This window comes from Rhinolophus hipposideros (genome assembly GCF_964194185.1).
Source record: "Rhinolophus hipposideros genome assembly, chromosome: 5".
NCBI lineage: Eukaryota > Metazoa > Chordata > Mammalia > Chiroptera > Rhinolophidae > Rhinolophus > Rhinolophus hipposideros.
The window spans coordinates 65891621-65911446 of NC_138051.1; positions in this window are offsets into that span (position 1 = coordinate 65891621).

Consider the following 19826-nt stretch of genomic DNA (forward strand, 5'->3'; position numbering starts at 1 on the left):
AATTTCCTGAGAATCTGTATGTATGTTTTTGTAAATAAAGTAATTTACCATATGCTAGGGGAAGGACCTAGCTTTTAAAGAAATTGTATAAAGACATTTGTACCAGATTTGTTACATGGTGAATCGATTTGAAATTTCTTAAAAATGCCTTATAGCCTCTTCTGGTCCTTGACTCAGGTTTTTTTTAAGCAAACATTCTTATTTAGTGAGATTTGTGTTCCAGGAAGTGTGTACTCATTTGTTCATTCAAGATTTGTATGTCTCCTATGTTTTGCTTTCATGCCAAAGAAAGTCACCCTTTTTAAAAGCCAGCAGGTTGCACTAACTGAAAAAAAAAAAAAAATTGCCCCTTAAATAGGCATTCTTAAGAAGTTTTATTTCCTGGGATTTAAATATTTTCCAGAGGAAAGTATACAATTGTTTAGTTAAAACCATTAGTAATAACTTGTAAAAATGCCATGTGTTTTTAGGAATGCACTAGTTCCATTAAGGAAAGAGTATTGACAATTTTAAGGAACTGTGCTGTATTACAATCCACAATTGCATGTAATTTTTTAAAGCTGATGTATAAAGTAATTGCTAAGTTTTATGTATGTTCGTGTTCATGTTTTATGAACTATTCAGGATTCACTACCCTAATGGGATTGATCACTATCATTTTGGGGGCGAGATTCCCATGATAGTACATGGTTATTCATTTCTTAAAGGGGGCTGAACCTGTTGCCTTAAAGCTAAACCTGCTGCCTTTAAACTTTGCTACCTCCCTCCAATCGTGGCTGTAAACATTGACTGCACAGTCAGCTAGCATTATACTTGATTTTATTGTGAATGCAAATAAAATAAAATTTGTAAGTCCACCAAGTATTGATTTAACTAGGTAAATGTAAACTGATTTCAACCTTGTCTTTGGCCAGGTCTTATCTGGTTGGTAGCTTATAATTTGGAAATGAAGTACATCAATATGGATGTGAGCATTGTGTTTGAGTTATTGTGGGAATAATTTTCTTCATATTTGGAACTCATAACGAACATTCAAAGTGTTTGTTTCCATTCTGATGATACTGGGCAAGTTTCTTAATCTCTCTGAGTCTCCAGTGATAACTACCTGATAAGCTTATTGTGAAGAATGAATAATTTATGTAAATCTCTTTAACAGTGCCTAGCAGTCTAGTACAGAGTAAATAATAGATAATTATTACTAATATATATATATATATATATATATATATATATATATATATATATAACATAGTATATAATTTTGTATTTTGGTATTGGGTTTTGTAGCACCATTTAAATGGCAAAAGTCATCTAAACCATTGTATTAGATCTTAGGAGAGTAGCCCCGACTAGCAAATTAAGAGAAAAAACTTTGCCTTTTTATTGTGGAGAATATTGAAATAGAAGAGTATAATGATCTCTATACGTACTTAGCCAGGCCCAACACCCGTGACTGATCTGGACCCATCCATTCCTCACCCTTGTCATATTTTTCCCAAACAAATCCCAGAGATTATATTTTATCTATAAATATTTTAGAACTTACCTCAAATGGTAAGTGCTAATTTTAATAACAAAACCGCAATAACATTACTGAGAATAACCCTTAATCTTTATATAACCAGTAATGCTCCAGTTTTTAGGGAATTGTTATTTAATAGCATTGAGATACATAAGAAGTAGAGAGTAAATATGACTACAGAAGACGTTCCTCTTTCAGAGGATAAAAGTTTGGTTACAAGGACAGTTGACACCTAAGGTGAGTTTGGAGATACCAATGATTAAAGGGAAAAAATAACTGGAAAAATAGAGGTAAGGTTGAAAGTAGGAGCTGTGTCTTGCATATTGCAAGTACCTAGTGTTTTCCTTTGGACATATGACATTTATTGGGGAAAACATGGAGGTGGTAAATATGGTGAAATTGCTGACAGTGACAAAGAAATGACTTAGGAGAAGGGATCGGGTTGAAGTATAATCAGCAAAGCATGGGAGAAAAGATATTGGGTGAGCAGGAGAGAAAAAATAGGTGGTACTATAGGGACACAATTTTAATAGAGATGGTTAAGCAAGTGAAGACAGGTTTTGTTTCTTTTGGAAGAAAACAAGGTGGGGAAAGGATAAGGACCACCCTATATTGAAACACCCAAATATTGTGGTAAAAAGGGATAAATGGAGAAATAATTCAGGATAAGTTCATCACAGCCATTAGCTGAATTTGTAAAGAAACTAAACCACATGGCTGATCAGAGTTGCCAGAAATGCATAAAATTGGGAGATGATTTTAAGAGTTTGTACTGCAGCTACACTAAATGTGTATAGAGTGTGAGTTACAGAATTGTGGTTCTCAAACTAGTGAGTCCAATTTTTCTTTTTGTTTAAAAGAGCATGTGACTGGAGACACGGAAGAACACCTGGACATCTTTGCACAACCTGCTCAGCAGAGAATCATTGTGGTCTGGCCTGATTACTGGATGCTTGCTACTGTTGGGATGTGATCCTCTCAGCTATGGGTGGGGGGACCTGTGATTACTGTTCTCTCTCCATTGCCAGGAGGGCAGTAGAATAATAATAGTACTAAATAGCATGCAGTGAGATTGCATCCTTACAGTTTTAAAAGCAGTTTCACCTACTTTTTACTCAGTCTTTAAAAAGATCCTTTGTGATGGAAGGATAAACCAATACTCACAAAGTGCTTAAGTGACACATCTAAGGTCCCAGCAGTGATGAGACCTGAACCCAAGCCTCCTGAGTCTCCTAGATTAGTTTTCTTCCTATCACACCCAGTACATGATGAAACCCAAAGAGGTTAAAGTCCAGTATGTTTAATTCTGTTGGATAAAATTAAAATTTTAATGAATCCTACTAAATTATTTAAATTCAGCTGTTATACTCAGCATAAAATTTAAATGCTCTCTTAAAGTGTTTAATAGGTCTAATTTGTAAAATCCATTGAAGCATTTAGGATTAAGTGGTTTTTCTTAACATCTAATTAGTTTCTAATAATTAGGTCTGTAATATCTTTCAAGGGGACTGAAATTGATTTGTTTTTTTTAAAGCGAACTACATATTGTCTCATTCTATGAAAATTGAATTCTTATTTACATGATTTATGTTTAATTTTAAATTGTCTAAATAGTGTGCTCTAGCATGTAACTCTTGCCGTATTTCCAGTAAACTTTTATTTTGTCAAATTTCAAATAAGCCCATGAAAATACTTTTTTTAAGGGAAAAAATGGAGTTCGTAGAAAAACTACCTTGATTATTAACCAAGTTTAAAGTCTCATTAAAATATGTAAAAATTCTTAACACTGCAAAATCAGGTCATACTAATATTTTCTTTATCATGCTAAGCCTACAAATATGCAAACAATTTTTTGTGTATATATATATATATATATATAAGTGTGTGTGTGTGTATGTATGTATATAATGTGTGTGTGTATTTTTTTAATAGACCCTTCTCTTGTTGGTAAAAACTTGCTTGAATTAGAGTACCAGCTGCTGGTGATACAAATAAATGTTAAATGATTCTGTTGGCTTATAAAGCTGGCTTCAAATAGAGAAAGATCTTATATGCAGAACTTGTGCCACTTAAAATCCTGGATAAGTAGGGATGTCAAGCATATTATGAGATAAAACCTTTGTTTTTTTTCCTACTCATAAAAATTGGCTTATCTGTATTTTCCTTTCAGGGTAGTGATGTAGGTTCCACTGGAATGTAATTCCGTGACAGTAGGGAATTTGTTTATGGCTGTATGTGTTCACTACCTAGATTAGTGCCTGGAACACATCATAAAATAAATGCTTATTACATAAATGTGTTAATTGATGCAGAATGTTTTTTAAGGCGCATAACAGAGAGTTTTCAGACTTAAAATCACCAGAGGTATCAAAGGTGTGAACTGGCAGACAATCTTTTTACCTTTGCATCATAAAGTCATAAGAGATTTTCTGCCATGAGGTAGAAAATGTATTCAGTTATCCATCAAACACTTACTGAGGACTGCTCCGGGCCAGACATTGTACTAGACGCTAAGAAGACAGAACCAGCGGAATGGCTCTGGTGGGGCTCACAGACCTACCTGTGATATGCCAACGTGAACGCTAAACTATTTTTTATGATGCCAGGATATTGACGAGGCAAAAACTGGAGAATCAGTAAAATCCTAGATATTTTTTCTTTCTGATTTTCCTTCATTTTTAAAGAAGCAAAAACCTACTGTATTTGTTGTGAATATAAAGATGTTTAAAGAATCACGTCATTTAATTGCTCAGACATATAAATCCAAATTCAATTAATCCTGAATTGTAAATTAGACCTACGAATTTGAACAAGACAGTTTTATGGAAATTGAGCTAAGGTACATATTTTAGCCCAAATGAAATAATTTTTTATAAACTGAATGCAGTTGGACATTTGTTTTAAAGTTATTTACACATACCTTCAGTTATGAAGAATAACTTCAGTGCTTGTAAAACTTAGTGTACATTTTCAAGCTTTTCTAATCTGTAACCTAAGTTTTCCCATGCCTTGGCCACCTGATACACCACTTCGACTCCCCCACCCAAAGAAGCTTGCCAAGTCAGCTATAAAAGTCAATTCACTGGCAAAGCCAAGAACATGAACACACCTTTTCAGTCCAAGCAGCCTACTGACAGCAAGGAGAATCAAGGCCAAGAACAAGGTCATTTTTATATATAGAAATAGAGGCAAACGGAATCCAGCCAGTCAGGGTCAAGAGTACTTCCTATTAAACAGGAAAAGAAGGGGAAAGAATATTATCAGCGATTGTTGTGGATTGAAGAAGAGGCTTCTGAGTTTTAATCCAGAGTGATTTTATTTTTACACAGAGAAATTTGTAAACGTTATAAGGATATTTTCAGCCAAAATCATGACACGTACCTTGAAAGATAGGTCGCTTCTTAAAGATCAGTTAGCTTTTGCCAAGGGGAAGATGTGGTTGACTTTTGTGTATGGTTGACTTAATTGCAAAGTACTGAATTATCGTTTGAGTGGTGATGTAACTATGTGTGAGCCTTACTGTTTTTTTTTTTTTTAAACCTCAGGGATTTAACTGAATTTATTACCAGCTTATATATTTGGATACCTGGGTAGAGGGATGCCTGGGAAGTAATCTTAGTCTTTTTGGTTCCAAGTCTGAGCATAACTCCTGGAAAATGGATTTGTGCAGGGGGCAGACAATGGGAAACCCTGCAGCACAAACACTGTGGGAGTGGTGGAATGTTGCTAGTATCAGAAGAGATGTTTAAAATCCCAACTAGATCACACCATTTAGTCATCTGACAAAAATTTTTGAAATTCCTACTATGTGCCAGACATTGAACCTGGGACCATAGAAGAAAACCTCTATCTCCTTTCTTTAATAACATCAGCTAGTCTGTGGAGTCCAAGACAGCAGAAGTCTAGGGGAGGGAAGAGAAAGCACTAAAGAAAGGCCTAGGGGGCCCTGGAGCTGTCCATATTCTTCTAGCAGACAGCAGTCCCAAAATTCTAATGGGAAGCTTGGGAACACTTAAATAAGCATTCGGATGTATGGTGAGTCAGAGCTATGGAAGGCAAGTTTTGGAAGATTAATTAAGAAGCAAGGGAGAACTCCTCCTCCTTGTAAGCAGTTTAAAATGGGGCAATACAACTAATGCAAAATGTGGCTGTATCTTTTCAGCAGTCTAATTCTTTTCAGGCCATAAGCTGCATTTTGTAGCATCTCTCCCTCCTCCTAAAAAAAATTCTAAAAGGCACTGGAGTGCCATGGAGTGTGTGTGTGTGTGTCCTGGGTAGCAAAAACAGACTCCTCTGGAATAATCCTGTCCCCCTTCAGGAATGCAGACCATAATCTCCCCCATGGAAGGAGTGCTGCTGCTGGCAGACAGGCCTCAGCTGTCAGCCCCCTTCAGGAAGTACCTCACCCCAAAAGACCTGCTTTGCCCAGCGTTATGCATCTTCCCAGAGTAGCCCATATTCAAAGCCTGGTTTATGTGGGCGTTTAAAGGTCTGGCTATACACCACTCCAGTTCTAAAGGGCCATCTGGGTTCCAGAACTCCCGGTGGGATTGACCCAGTCTTCATGGAGCCTGAATCTCAGTTTAGCTTCCCTTTCTGCTCAGCCCTGCTTCCTGAGAGTACTTCTAATGAACTTCCTGCATGCTGATCTCCATCTAGAGTCTGCTTCCCAAGGAACCCCATGTGCAAACATACGGCATGTCTAGAAGGGGTCAGAGACTGAGGCCGTTTTCATAAATAGGCTCAATACTAACTATCTTTGTATTTCTTCTCATCACAGAATGATGGGATATTGAAGGGCTGTGGCAGGAAAACCAGAGCTGTGGCCAGGGTCTAGGTTAAAGAGAAGGACAATGAAAGGGCTCAGTCTGATAGAAATCAAGTCTTAGAGTTAAAACTACTTCTTGGGAGGCAGAGAGATTTGGGTTCAAAATCAGGTCTGTGTTTGGATGAGTTATTTAAATACCTCAAACCTCAGTTTTCTCATCTGGAAAAAGGAATAATAAAACGTACTTCATATGTTTGTGGTGATGGTTAAATAGCAGTTGCTGTGATGTGATGTAGTCAAATTTATCTTCATTATCATTATTACTATTTAAAGTATTAGAGCCTATTTCACACCAGGAGACTAAGGGCAGAGCTTGGAGATGGCACTTGTGGCATCGACTTGTCCAGCTTTCTGGGGTTTGGGAATACAAGAGTAGAACCCAAATATAAGAATACACAAGGAGTGGCTGACATCTGGCTAGGAACCCATCCTCTGATCCTGTTGCATCTTGACTCCTGTCACCTTTGAGTCAAATGTGGTTACCAAAGTCTGGCCACCAGGGCCTGAACGATAATATTCTACAACTTGAGGAGTCCTATATGTGCGAATGACATAGAAAGACAAATACCGCATGATCTCACATACATGTGGAAACTAAAGTGGACTCATAGAAGCAGAGAGTAGAATGGTGGTTGCCAGAGGCTGGGCTGGGGTATGTGGAGCAAATGGAAGATGTTGGCCAAGGGGTACAAAGTTAGGCAACATGAATAAGTTCTGGAGAGCTAATATGTAGCAATAGGATTACAGTTAACAATATTTTACAGTGTATACTTGGAATTAGCTAAAAGAGTCGATCTTAAGTGTTCTCACACCATTGAAAAAAAGAAAAAAGAATAACTATGAGGTGATAGATATGTTAATTGGCTTAATTGCAGTGATCATTTCATAATGTATCTGTATGTGAAAACATGAAGCTGTGTACCTTAAATATATGTGATTTTTGGTTGTCAATTAGACCTCATCAAAGCCGTTTAAGAGAAAGATAAATATTCCTTAGGCCTGCTCTCCATCCCTAATCCTCAATGTAGTCTCTCAGCTGATGAGGGACAGGGTGAGACCTGGTAACTGTGAATTCTTGGATTGGAGCAATTTGTAGCAGAGTTCTTTGCTTCTGTTGCCCTTCTCTCAGATCTGCTACGGTAGGGATTTACGTCAAATGAAATAATGACAAAAGAAGGAGGGCATGTGATATCCTAAAAGGAAGCAACAATGAAATTAAACCTAGAACATATACAAATAATGTATATCATCTCCATAGCTACTTGTGGCTTATTACTGATAATAGCTGATGCACAACAGTTTGCAAACAAATTCTTTTTCACAAATTTGAGGTGGTGGCATTCCTGTAATAATGCCGCTTGAGCTCGCTTGATTCTGAAGTCCTTTCTGGCATGAAAGAGAAATGAGTAGGGTTCCGGCTGATCCTCCAGGATACGTGCCCAGGGCTGTGTCACATGTTGAATGTTGTAAAAGTTCGAGATCTCTTAGGACTGAACGAGGAGGTGGGGATCATGATTTTCTTCCTAATTTGGTCCTGGCTCTTGGACGCTCCCCTTTTTATTTTGGTAGATACTCTACAGGAATCACTATTTGAAATATTTAAAATTTAACAGAGGAAGACTGATGATTGAGTCAAGAGGCTCTAAGAATATGAAGGAAAATTAATTAAAATTGGAGGTGAGTCTCTTTCACTGTCTTGTGAACAACCTCTCCCTCCTGCCCTTGATCCGAAGCAACTGCAGCTAGCTAAAGGCTTATCAGTTTTCCACAGCAGGGAGGCCACCACAAGCCCTAAGCAGTATAGTGTGAGGCAGCTATGGCGTAAGGTGGCTCTTATTTGCAGAGCAGTTCCCCTTTCTTGGGTTTGTGTTGAGATGGTTACCTTAAATTGTTTTCCATTTAGACACCTCCAGATTTTTTTTTTAGTAAAACTGAGTGTCGTGCGGGGCGTCCAGCGGGGTCTCAGCTCCCGCTCCCCACATAAGAACGCAGGACACGGTGAGGCCAAAAAGGAACACCCACAGAGCCATAAGTAGGGGAGTCATATCACTATATTCTCGCCGGCGGCATCCGCCTCTCTGCAATCTGCTCTTGCTAGCCCCCATTCTTCTTGCTAGCGTAGCCACAGCCGTTATATTAGTGGCCAATGGCTTACGGGTTACAGCTGACGAACAACTAGCCACAGCTGCTGGCAATCTGATCACAGTTGATGGCCATTTACTACCCGAGCCAGCACCTTTCTATGTGAGGCTGAGAGCCTGGAAACTGCTTTTTGGGGCTTTGTCCCCACACTGAGATATGATACATTTGTCACAGGATTTTGACTAAGTTATTACTAATAGCTGGAGTCTAGAGGGAACCACAGAATGTTGAGGCATAGCACAGTATCTTATATAGAGGTTAACTAATGGGCTTTGCTGTTAGAAAGCCTGGATTCAAACCTTAATGCAGCCATTTATCGGCGTTGTGACCCTGGAGAGTTAAATCCCTCAGAGCATCTGGTTTCCTTATCTGTAACATGAAGAGAATAATAATGGTCCGTATTTCATAAGGAAATGGAGATGATTAAATTAAACCATGCAGATAACATATTTAGGAGAGGAGAGGCCCTGACCCAGAGTATTTAGTACATGTGAGTTGCTTATGTTACTAGTAGAAGTGGAAAAGATGATGACTTTCATTTTGCAAAATAGATAAAAACAAGAACCTGTTATTTTAGTGTGAAGATCTGAACATTATATTAGTTTCTAAGATAGGAATTTGGACAAGAAAATCAAACTGTGAACATATGAGCATCTTTGCTATGGACTGTAACCAGAAAGAAGTCAGCAGATCCTTCCGCTAAGTGGTTATCTTACATTCAGCCTGAGATCTGCTGTCTGACCGGAAGGGCTGCATTTCTTCCAGAAGAGCTCTGAGGATCCTGGATAATACCTACTTCTACCTGGACAAAGTTACTAAAGTTCTTTAAAGGGCTCTCTTCCTCAAGGATAGATGTTTACTACTCACTTATTTATGGAAATTACATCTTTTCTTTTACATTTAATCCATCCTTCAGGGTTGGCACTTCTTGAATAAAGTAAATGGGCTGGCAGAGTTTTTTAAAAATCAAATTTCCCATTTGTGAGGATGGGGCGTGTCATGCAGGGTCTCAGCTCCCACTCCACGCCCAAGAACGCAGGACACGGTAAGGCCAAAAAGGAACACCCACGGAGCCATAAGTAGGGGAGTCAGACCAATATATTCTCGCTGGCGGCTGGACTGGAGACACAGGAAGCAGGATCTACATAATCTGCCTAACAGCAGTCCCCGCTTGCCAGCCACCATCTTCTTGCTAGCCCCCATTTCTTTCTGCTAGCGTAGCCACAGCCGTTATATTAGTGGCCAATGGCCTACGGGTTACAGCTGACAGCCAACTAGCCACAGCTGCTGGCCGTCTGATCACAGTTGATGGCCATTTACTACCCGAGCCAGCACCTTTCTATGTGAGGCCGAGAGCCTGGAAACTGTTTTTTGGGGTTTTGTCCCCACAGGGCGTAATACTTTAAAAATTTACTTTGAAATAATTTCAAATTTACAGAAAATTTGCAAAAAAAAAATACCAAGAACTCCTATATAGTTCTCATCAGCATTTTTCAATTGTTAATGTAGGGACCCACTCAGAACCCCAGAGTTGATATAAATACCATTTTAAACCCAGGACATTTGAGAATCAACAGATGTAGAAAGAAGCCTTCTTGGAGCTTCCCTTATCTAACTAAAAGCAGCAATTTCTGGGAAGTAAGACTACCATAAATTCCTTCTTTTGGGCAGATCTACTCCCACAAGGAAGAGCATGAATAAAACCTATCCCAGTTCCTTTTCAAGGGTAGCTTTATGGCCCTGAAGGAGACAGAAAGCCACTCATACCTGTGTAGACTAAGCATTATGGCTTACTTTCCTATCTCTTGATTGCTATCCTAAAAAACTCATTTATCTTTCCTAAAGAAAACTATTTATTCTTCCCAGAAAAGCTATTTCTCCCCTCTTCTTTCCCCCTACTAAGTTAAGTATATAAACCTTTGTCGTGCGGGGCGGCCTGCGGGGTGTAAGGTGGGGTCTCTGCTCCCGCTCCCCACATAAGAACGCAGGACGAGGTAAGGCCAAAAAGAAACACCCACGGAGCCATAGATAGGGAAGTCAAACCAATATATTCTCGCTGGCAGCTGGGCTGGAGACACAGGAAACAGGATCTACATAATCTGCCTAACAGCAGTCCGCGCTTGCCAGCCACCATCTTCTTGCTAGCCCCCATTCTTTTCCTGCTAGTGTAGCCACAGCTGTTATATTAGTGGCCAATGGCTTACGGGTTACAGCTGACGGCCAACTAGCCACAGCTGATGGCCATCTGATCACAGTTGATGGCCATTTACTACCCGAGACAGCACCTTTCTATGTGAGGCCGAGAGCCTGGAAACTGTTTTTGGGGGCTTTGTCCCCACAACCTTTAACTTAAAACATTTAAAGAGCCAGCTACTTCTTTTGCTAGCTTTCAAGTGTATACGAATGAACCCTTTTCTCCTGTTAATCTGTTTTTTGTCAGTTTAATTTGCAGGCCTCAGGTAAATAACCTAAGAGGATGGAGGACAAGTTTTTCCTCCCCTACATTGACATTTTACCACTTTTGCCTTATCATTACCTTTCTCTCTCTCTCTCTCTCTCTCTCTCTCTCTCTCTCTCTCTCTCTCTATATATATATATATATATATATATATATATATATATACATAGATACATAAATTTTTTCTCAACCATTTGAAAGATATAGACACAATACCCCACTACCCCTTAATACTTCGTCGTGTATTTCCTAAAAGACTTTCTTACATATCCACAGGAAATTAATGTTGAACAATACTATGATCTAATCCCTAGACCCCACTATAAATTTGCTGAGTGTCCTAATAGTGACCCAGTAATATCTTTTATAGGTCCAGGACTCAGTCTAGGATCATGGGTTACATTTAGTTTTCACTGCTTTTAGTCTCCCTCAATCCCAAAGTTTCCCAGTCATTCCTTATCTTTCATGACATTGGCAGGTTTTAAAATTTATCTGTAAAATGCTCTAACTTCATTATTCCCTCTGTATTTTTTATTTGGCATCATTCTCTTATAAGGTGGAGTTTTTCCTTCCCCTCATTTACTTATACATTCATTCATTTATTTATATAAATATGGACTCATGGACTTCTGTTGTGTTTAATGTGATATTACCTATTACTATTATTATTTAATTATCCCCTCAAGCTGTTTCCTGTGTCCTTTTGACATTTCCCTATCATTCTTTGAACGCTTCTTTACTTTCTAGCATAACATGATGTTCCAGGCTCATTTGCCATTTCCCTGCGACGGCCCTGGAATCATTCATTTCTTTAAAGAGTCTTGGTTCCTTTTAGGGAAGCATGCAATTTAGAAACCATAATCTTGGTGCTCATTGATACTGGGGTTTCTCTTTTAGTTCTCAGCAAACTAGGCAATGTGTATGTACACACACGCACCCACTCACGTATATACATTATTTATATCTGTCTGTTTACCTATTATCTATTTATCAATCCATCTATCAGTCATCTATCATCTATCTATGTTAAAATACCAACAATTCCCATTGGTACTTTCAATTCCAATCCAACACCACAGGGTGTATCCTTTCTTCTTTTACCTATTTGTTAAGCCCTTCTCCAGCAATGAAAAACTTGGCTTCTATGAGCCTCTATTATATTTACTTAATTAGTCATTTCTCCTGCGTGTAACCAATGTCCTAACCACACAGGCTGCCTGTTTGGCCCCAGGGCTACCAACCATACTAGCTACACCAGCCAAATTCTTGGCCTTGACTAAGGGAAATGCAAGAGGAAGAGATGGTATATATATATTTTTTAAATGAAGCCTGAAGTAAAAGTTCTATTCAGTGTAATGTAAAGTGTTTTTCCTATTTAAACCCATTTCTAAGTTCAAATCAGACAAGTAAAACCCCAAAGTGAAAGTTCACATTCAATTGTTACAGGTAGTGATTGACTTGGGGAGTGATTATTTACTGTGCTTATTGTTGTTATCAGAGACTGATGTAACGACCATTAAAGCAATCATTCAAGCCATTAAAGTCAATCATTGTATTGTGTAATGGACAAATGTGCCCATTTTAGTGTAGCCAATGTGCTTGATTAATATAAGTTCCAAACATCAGAATTTGCCACCAGTTACGCTTCTCAGATTGCACTCTTTTTCTTTTTTTTTTATCATAACCAATATTTTGGAATTCAGCATTTCAATATAGTTAAATGTGATTCTGGCTTGAAGTATTATCTGTTGTGTATAGCCCTTGAAGCCTTAGTAATTTGACTGATAACCCTGAGTTTGCTTAACCAGCTCTGACTTTCATGAGCATCCAAATTCCTGGGATGCTGGTTAACAGTACTGACCCCTGGGCCCACACCCAGAGATTCTGATTCAGTAGCTCCAGGGAATGTCTGCATTTTAATGAGATCCCCAGCAGATTCAGGAGCAGGTAGCCCAGGGACCACACCTCGAGAAACACTGGGTTAGCATGTTTTCACTCAAGTCCAGGAGAGTTCTAGTTTAGAAGCTGTGGGTGATTATTCCTGGTCACATGCAAGGCTGAACTGGTCATTAGGACCCGCCAAATCTTTCATAATCAACAAGCAAATCAGTGTGTTGAAACTTGGCTGCCCAAACCTGCAATCACAGGACAAATGTGTCAGTTGCTTATCAGTATTCATGTGTCAAGGCCATGCTCGTGTGTGGAATCAAAGCCAGAAGGCCAGCTGATCAGGCAGAGTGGCAGCAAGCTCCCCACTAGGGTGCCCCCACAACGGGCCTGGTCTGTAGGCCTTTGAGCTTGGCTGATTGGTGTTTTTATTAATTGAGACTGAGAAGTGACTGAAGACAGACTGAGTACACATGCTTCACAATCCCTGGTGAAAGTCTGTTTCTTCAGTTTTCCTCATGGAACAAAATCCGACGACTGAGAAAATTATCCTCTTCAGCAGAAAGAAAAGCAAACTATCAACCACCATTTAATTTATGTTGAGTGCTTGCACAGAGTGTTGCACTCACTCATCATAAATCACCTGGTGGGTAGGTGACTTTATTATCACCGTTCTACAGAGCAGGAAAGGCAGATGCAGAGAGTGTGAAGTCTACGTATGATCACACATCTAGCAAGTGGCCGTGAAGAGTTTTGACTCTTGGCCGTTTGTCTTTAAATCCAGTGATTTGTGCAATAAACACTATATTGACCAACCTCATGCATTTTGACTTGGTTGCCGCTGCCCAAGGGGATGACACTCAGGAAAACAGAGACGCTGTCATGAATGAAAGCAGTCCAAACAATAGGACTCACGTGTACTGGGAGCTTCCACAGGCAGAACTATCCTTTGGATGTTTTTAAAGCAGAATATAGAAATAGGGGTCAGTGATGAATGTGGATACGGTTTTCCAGACAATTAACATCTTTGTGCTTAATTGACTCTGAGAAAAAAATGGGAGTGATTAGATTGGTTTGTTTCACCTGAGGGTGGGGATCGTTCATAGGTAGGTGTTATTTTAGAACGAGGTTGCACATGGTGACAGCGTAAGGTATTTTCCCTGTGTTCAGTGTGGGATCTTGCCGCTGCCCAGTTCCTGCTTTCATTGATCCTTTACAGGAGGTACATATTTCGTTAAATGGTTTGACTCTTCTTTTCTAATCTGTCAAATGTAATGTCAAATATTACCCAGGGTTTACCTGTACTGCTGCCAGATTTTGTTTATGCACATTTAAAGCAAAAACGGTTGGGGGATTTCACAAGAAAAAACCAGCCGGTCCCCAAAGTATTACTGTAGCGCTCATCACTTCCAGATCTAAACTGCTACTTTTGATGGCTACCCCTCCCCCCGATTCTTCCTCTCAGGATTTCAGCCCAGGTCCCTGTTATAGGAGCCAAGGGCCCCTTGGTCCATAGACCTCAATGGCAGTACTTGAGTTCGTTGATCCAGAAACGTGCATGGGCCAATGTCTCTCAGTTTGTAAGAGCCAGAACCAGAACTCAAAGCAGATCTCCTGACTTGAGTCTATTCCTCCTTCCTTACAGCCTGAGCAGTGGGTGTGAATGTATGTGAGTGTCGTGCAGGGCGTCCGGGGGGGGCGTCTCAGTTCCCGCTCCCCACATAAGAACGCAGGACGTGGCTAGGCCAAAAAGGAACACCCACGGAGCCATAGATAGGGGAGTCAAATCAATATATTCTCGCTGGCGGCTGGGCTGGAGACACAGGAAGCAGGATCCACATAATCTGCCTAACAGCAGTCCGCGCTTGCTAGCTCAGCTACCATCTTCTTGCTAGCCCCCATTCTTCTTGCTAGCGTAGCCACAGCCGTTATATTAGTGGCCAATGGCTTACGGGTTACAGCTGACGGCCAACTAGCCACAGCTGCTGGCCATCTGATCACAGTTGATGGCCATTTACTACCCGAGCCAGCACCTTTCTATGTGAGGCCAAGAGCCTGGAAACTGCTTTTTGGGGCTTTGTCCCCACAGTGAGTATAGTGGGTAGGGGTGTTGATGGGCTACACAGCAGTCCCAGTTCTCCCCTAATAGTTTCTCCTATAGTCCACCTATAAAATACTTAGATCAGTCCTTCTTTGGGACCAGCTCCTAGTCCCTTTTCCTGGCACCCTAAACTCAGTGCTTTAGGTTGGTGTGCAACCACGGGAGTTTCCCTGGCAAAATTTGAAACTGTTCCCTGTACATGGAGGGCAAGGAGAGACTAAAGAAAGAGACAGATGACTCCAGGTTGGTTGGTGGCAGGTTTAATAAGCTAGGGAACTGTCGTGCCAAGTGGCCGGCAGGGTCTCTGCTCCCGCTCCCCACATAAGAACGCAGGACATGGTGAGGCCAAAAAGGAACACCCACGGAGCCATAGATAGGGAAGTCATACTACTATATTCTTGCTGGCAGCTGGGTTGGAGACAGTGTGGGGACAAAACCCCAAAAAACAGTTTCCAGGCTCTCGGCCTCACATAGAAAGGTGCTGGCTCGGGTAGTAAATGGCCATCAACTGTGATCAGATACCAGCAGCTGTGGCTAGTTGGCCGTCAGCTGTAACCCGTAAGCCATTGGCCACTAATATAACGGCTGTGGCTATGCTAGCAGAGAGGAATGGGGGCTAGCAAGAAGATGGTGGCTGGCAAGCGCGGACTGCTGTTAGGCAGATTATGTAGATCCTGCTTCCTGTGTCTCCAGCCTAGCCGCCAGCGAGAATATATTGGTTTGACTCCCCTATCTATGGCTCCGTGGGTGTTCCTGTTTGGCCTTACCGTGTCCTGTGTTCTTGGGCGGGGAGTGGGAGCTGAGACCCTGCACGACAAATGGCGCAGCGAGCAGGGTCCCCTGCGTGACACACAGGAAGCAGGAGCCACACTGTTTGCAGCCCTCACTGCTCTGCTCGCAGGCTCAGCCACCATCTTCTTGCTAGCCCCCACTTCTCTGCCAGCGTAGCCACGGCAGTTATATTAGTGGCCAATGGCTCACTGGTTACAGCTGACGGCCAACTAGCCACAGCTGATGGCCATCTAATCACAGTTGATGGCCATTTACTACCCGAGCAAGCACCTTTCTATGTGAGGCCGAGAGCCTGGAAACTGCTTTTGGGGGCTTTGTCCCCACAGGATCTTACAGATGAGAGTTGTCTTGGGTGGCCACAGAGCATCTCTCCGCATCGGCCCATCAGAATCTGAAAAGTTTATACAGAGGCCTTGATTAGGTTCAGTCACATTCGTATTCAGTCCAGATAGTCTCAACAGCTCCTTACTTTCTCAAGGCTGCATCCTTGAAGTGGCTCCCACTGTGGGAATGGTGAGCAGGACACACCTCCAAGGACAGGCAATGGGGTAAGGAGCCTCCGATTGCCTGGGTCCAGTTTGCGAGGCAACTGGCGGTCACTTCCTCTAGATGACCTTGTCCAACAGTGCTGCAGAAATCATACTGAGAGTGCAAGATGAAACATCCACACCTATCGTCATATCTTACCCGTCACCAAGTCCGGTAATTTTACTTCCTAAATATCTCTCTGATGGGTTCAATTCTATTTCCATTGCCACTGTTCTAGTGTAAGCCATCCTTATCTCCAGTGGGGCCACTGAAAGAAGAGCCTAGTCTTTCTCCCTTATGTATTCTGCTGCCCCCTTTAATTCATTCTCTTCTCTGCATCCCCAGGTCAAGACCTTTCTGTTTGTCCTAGAACGGCCCTTCTCAAACGCCTTTGCCTACTTAATGCCCACTCACCCTTCAGATCTCAGCACTAGCAAGGGTCACGTCCTTAGGCAGGCCAATGGTGCCTCCCAAGTTCTTGTGTTATTTGCTCCTACAGAAATTTCATCTTACTTTCCAGCATTTATCTCTATTGATAATTAAACACACATCTGTGTGACTGTGGGTTTAATGGGTCTCCTCTACTAGACTGTAAAAATCCATGCGAGAAGTGTATACGTCTGAGTCAGCGTCTCTCTCCATTCCCTTCTGTTTCTCCCTACTTCCCTTTCTACCTCACTTTGTTTCTATAGGAATTCTACCTTATCACCGAACAAAGGGTTTGAACTATTCCCCATTGAAAAGGAAAAATGAAAGTTATTCTCTTGAAGGGAAGGTTTCTGAAGATCTGAGGTGTTCTGCTAAAGTCTAAGATACAGCAACTCTCCCTACGACCTTTTATGTCTGTACTTAATTTCTCTCACTTTTTTTGGGGGGGCGGGAGGGTGTCCTGTTTCTTCATTCTTCCACAGTTTTATTAACAATTTTACTAGAAAATTTCAAAATTACATAGAAGAAAATAGTATTATGAACTTTCATGTACTATCACCCAGCTTTGACAATTAGTAACATTTTGCTAAGTTTGTTTCATCGTTCTCCTTCCACTTTTGTTATTACTGGTGGTGGTGAAGTAATTTAAAGCAAATTCTGACATCATATCATTTTACTCATAAGTAGTTCAGGAACTAACTCTAACACACAAGATTTTTAAAAAAAACGTATTCCCAATGCCATTATCATCTCCAACAATAATTCTTTCGTGTAATTTTAATAATACCTAATTCCCCACCCAGGCTCGTCTTCCCCAAACAAGGTCCACTCACTGCATTATTCCCTAAGAGTCTTTTCTTCCATAACTATTTCTTTTTCTCCCACTTTTTATAATTCCATTTATTTGTTGGAGAAACTGGGTCACTTATTGCATACAATTTCCTATCTCCTAGATTTGGCTGGTTGCCTCCTTGTCCAACTTGTTCCTTACTTGCTTTTTTATTCCCTGTATTTCCTGCAAACTGGTAGCTAGATCTCTAGACTTGATTAGATTCAGATACACCTTCTTTGGCAAGAATGAGTCCTAGGTGGTGCTGTGTGCTTCTTATTGCATCACATCAGGAGACAGACATATGTCCCGTTTTTAGTGATATTAAGATTGACCACCTGATTAGGCTGCTGAGAGGACAGTTCTCCACAGGGCTTTTGCATGGCTCTGTGTTTTGCAAGAGGAGATAATGTACTTTGCATTATCTTTTCAAGGATGTTTGTATGGTGAAGCAGTCTTGGAAGAAAGAGATAGTGTTTCCCCCTGGAGCAAAGGGCAGATAAGCTTACTGGACAGTGTAAAATATTAGAATTCTTTAAGCTCGGGGTTCCTTTCCTCTAAAGTAGCCCATTATGTGTACAGGGTCATCTGAACTTTTTTGGGTCACTCTGCTGTTGCTTGAATAATAGACTGTCTGTCCTTGGTTTCTGTATTAGTCTGAATTCTCCACAGAAACACACAAGAGACAGAGAGAGAAAGAGAGAGAGAGAGAGACAGAGAGAGAGAGCGAAAGAGAGAGAGAGACAGAGAGACAGAGACAGAGACAGAGAGAGAGAGAGAGAGAGAGAGAGAAAGAGAAAGAGAGAGAGAGGAGAGAATGAGAATTTACTATAAGGAATTGGTTCACGTGATTGTGGAGGCTGAGAAGGCCAAGATCTGCAGTCAGCAAGCTGGAGACTCAGGAGAACCAATGGTGTACGTTCCAGACGTTCCAGTCCAATCCAAATGCCTGCGAAGCAGCAGAGCTGATAATGTAAATTTCAGTCTGAATCCACGTCTGAAGGCAGATGTCCCAGCTCGAAGACAGTGAGATAGAGAGAAAGAATTCTTTGTTACACAGCCTTTTATTCTTTTCAGGCCTTTGATGGATTGGACGAGGCCCACCCACATTAGAGCAGCAATCTGCTTTGCTCAGTCTACTGATTCAAATGTTAATCTCATACAGAAACACCCTCACAGACACACCTAGAAATGTTTAAGCAAATATTAATATCTGGGCACACCATGGCCCAGTCAAGTTGATACATAAAATAACCCATACAAGCTTTGACCCAGAATCTATCTTCTATCAGCTTCCATGAAATTGTGGCAGGTTAATTCGTTAGTTTACAAACAGTAAAATCTCATCCTTCACAGCTCTTGATATAGACTTAAATAAAAAATAAAAAGATTGGTCAGTGGGCTCAGGTGGTGTCAGCCTGTTCTCTCCATTACAAAACTCCCATTAGCTTTTCACTTGAAGATTTTAGTATCCATTGATGTTTATTGCTTAGTGCCATTATTTTATTAGGCATTGCAAAGTGGTGTTACTCTAATGCTACCATTCTATTTGCATTTATTAGTTGGACTGTTTCTACAAAGAACAATTTTCTTTTATCAACTATTTAGTTATGCTGAAATCCAGTTTATACAGGAAGGGCAGGATTAATTGCTTGTTCTTTCCTGTTATTTAACAATTTTAAGAAAAATGAGTTGGTGTGGTAGAAATCTCCAAAGTCATCAGTATATTCATGTTTTGAGTGTTATGAAATAATGGATTTTTATATATTTGAAATTTCAATCCATTGCAGTTGTTTTTTATCCTTGAATTTTCTCATCTTCTGCTAGTTGGAACCCCTTTAGATGGCTACTGTAAAGTTTAAAGATGATCACAATAACAGTATTTGATAATTTTCTTGCTTTCTTGAACAACAAAGTAGTCCAGGATTGTCTTGTACATTCCTGTTGCATACTGGAATCAGCATTTCTCCAAGCAGCCCTGATTCCTTACAGCTCATTTATATCTATGCTAAGATGTTTTCAATCAACTCTGTAGTGAATTGATCTATTACCAGAGTTAAACAATTACAGGGGATTTCAAAAATCCTCTGGTCCAACTTCTCCCCACAATGGGGACAAATGGACACAGTTTTATTTTTCAATATTTGTAGGGAAAATCCTAGCCTGCAGAGTATAGGAAAGAAATGCAGAAGTAGCCTAGCAGATTCTGCAAAAATAGGGATGAGGAAAAGGTGGAAAATGGTAGCAGGGAAGGGAGAAGAAGTAGAGGACAGAAGACTCTGCCCTCAGAATTTGGAAGTTGATGCATTT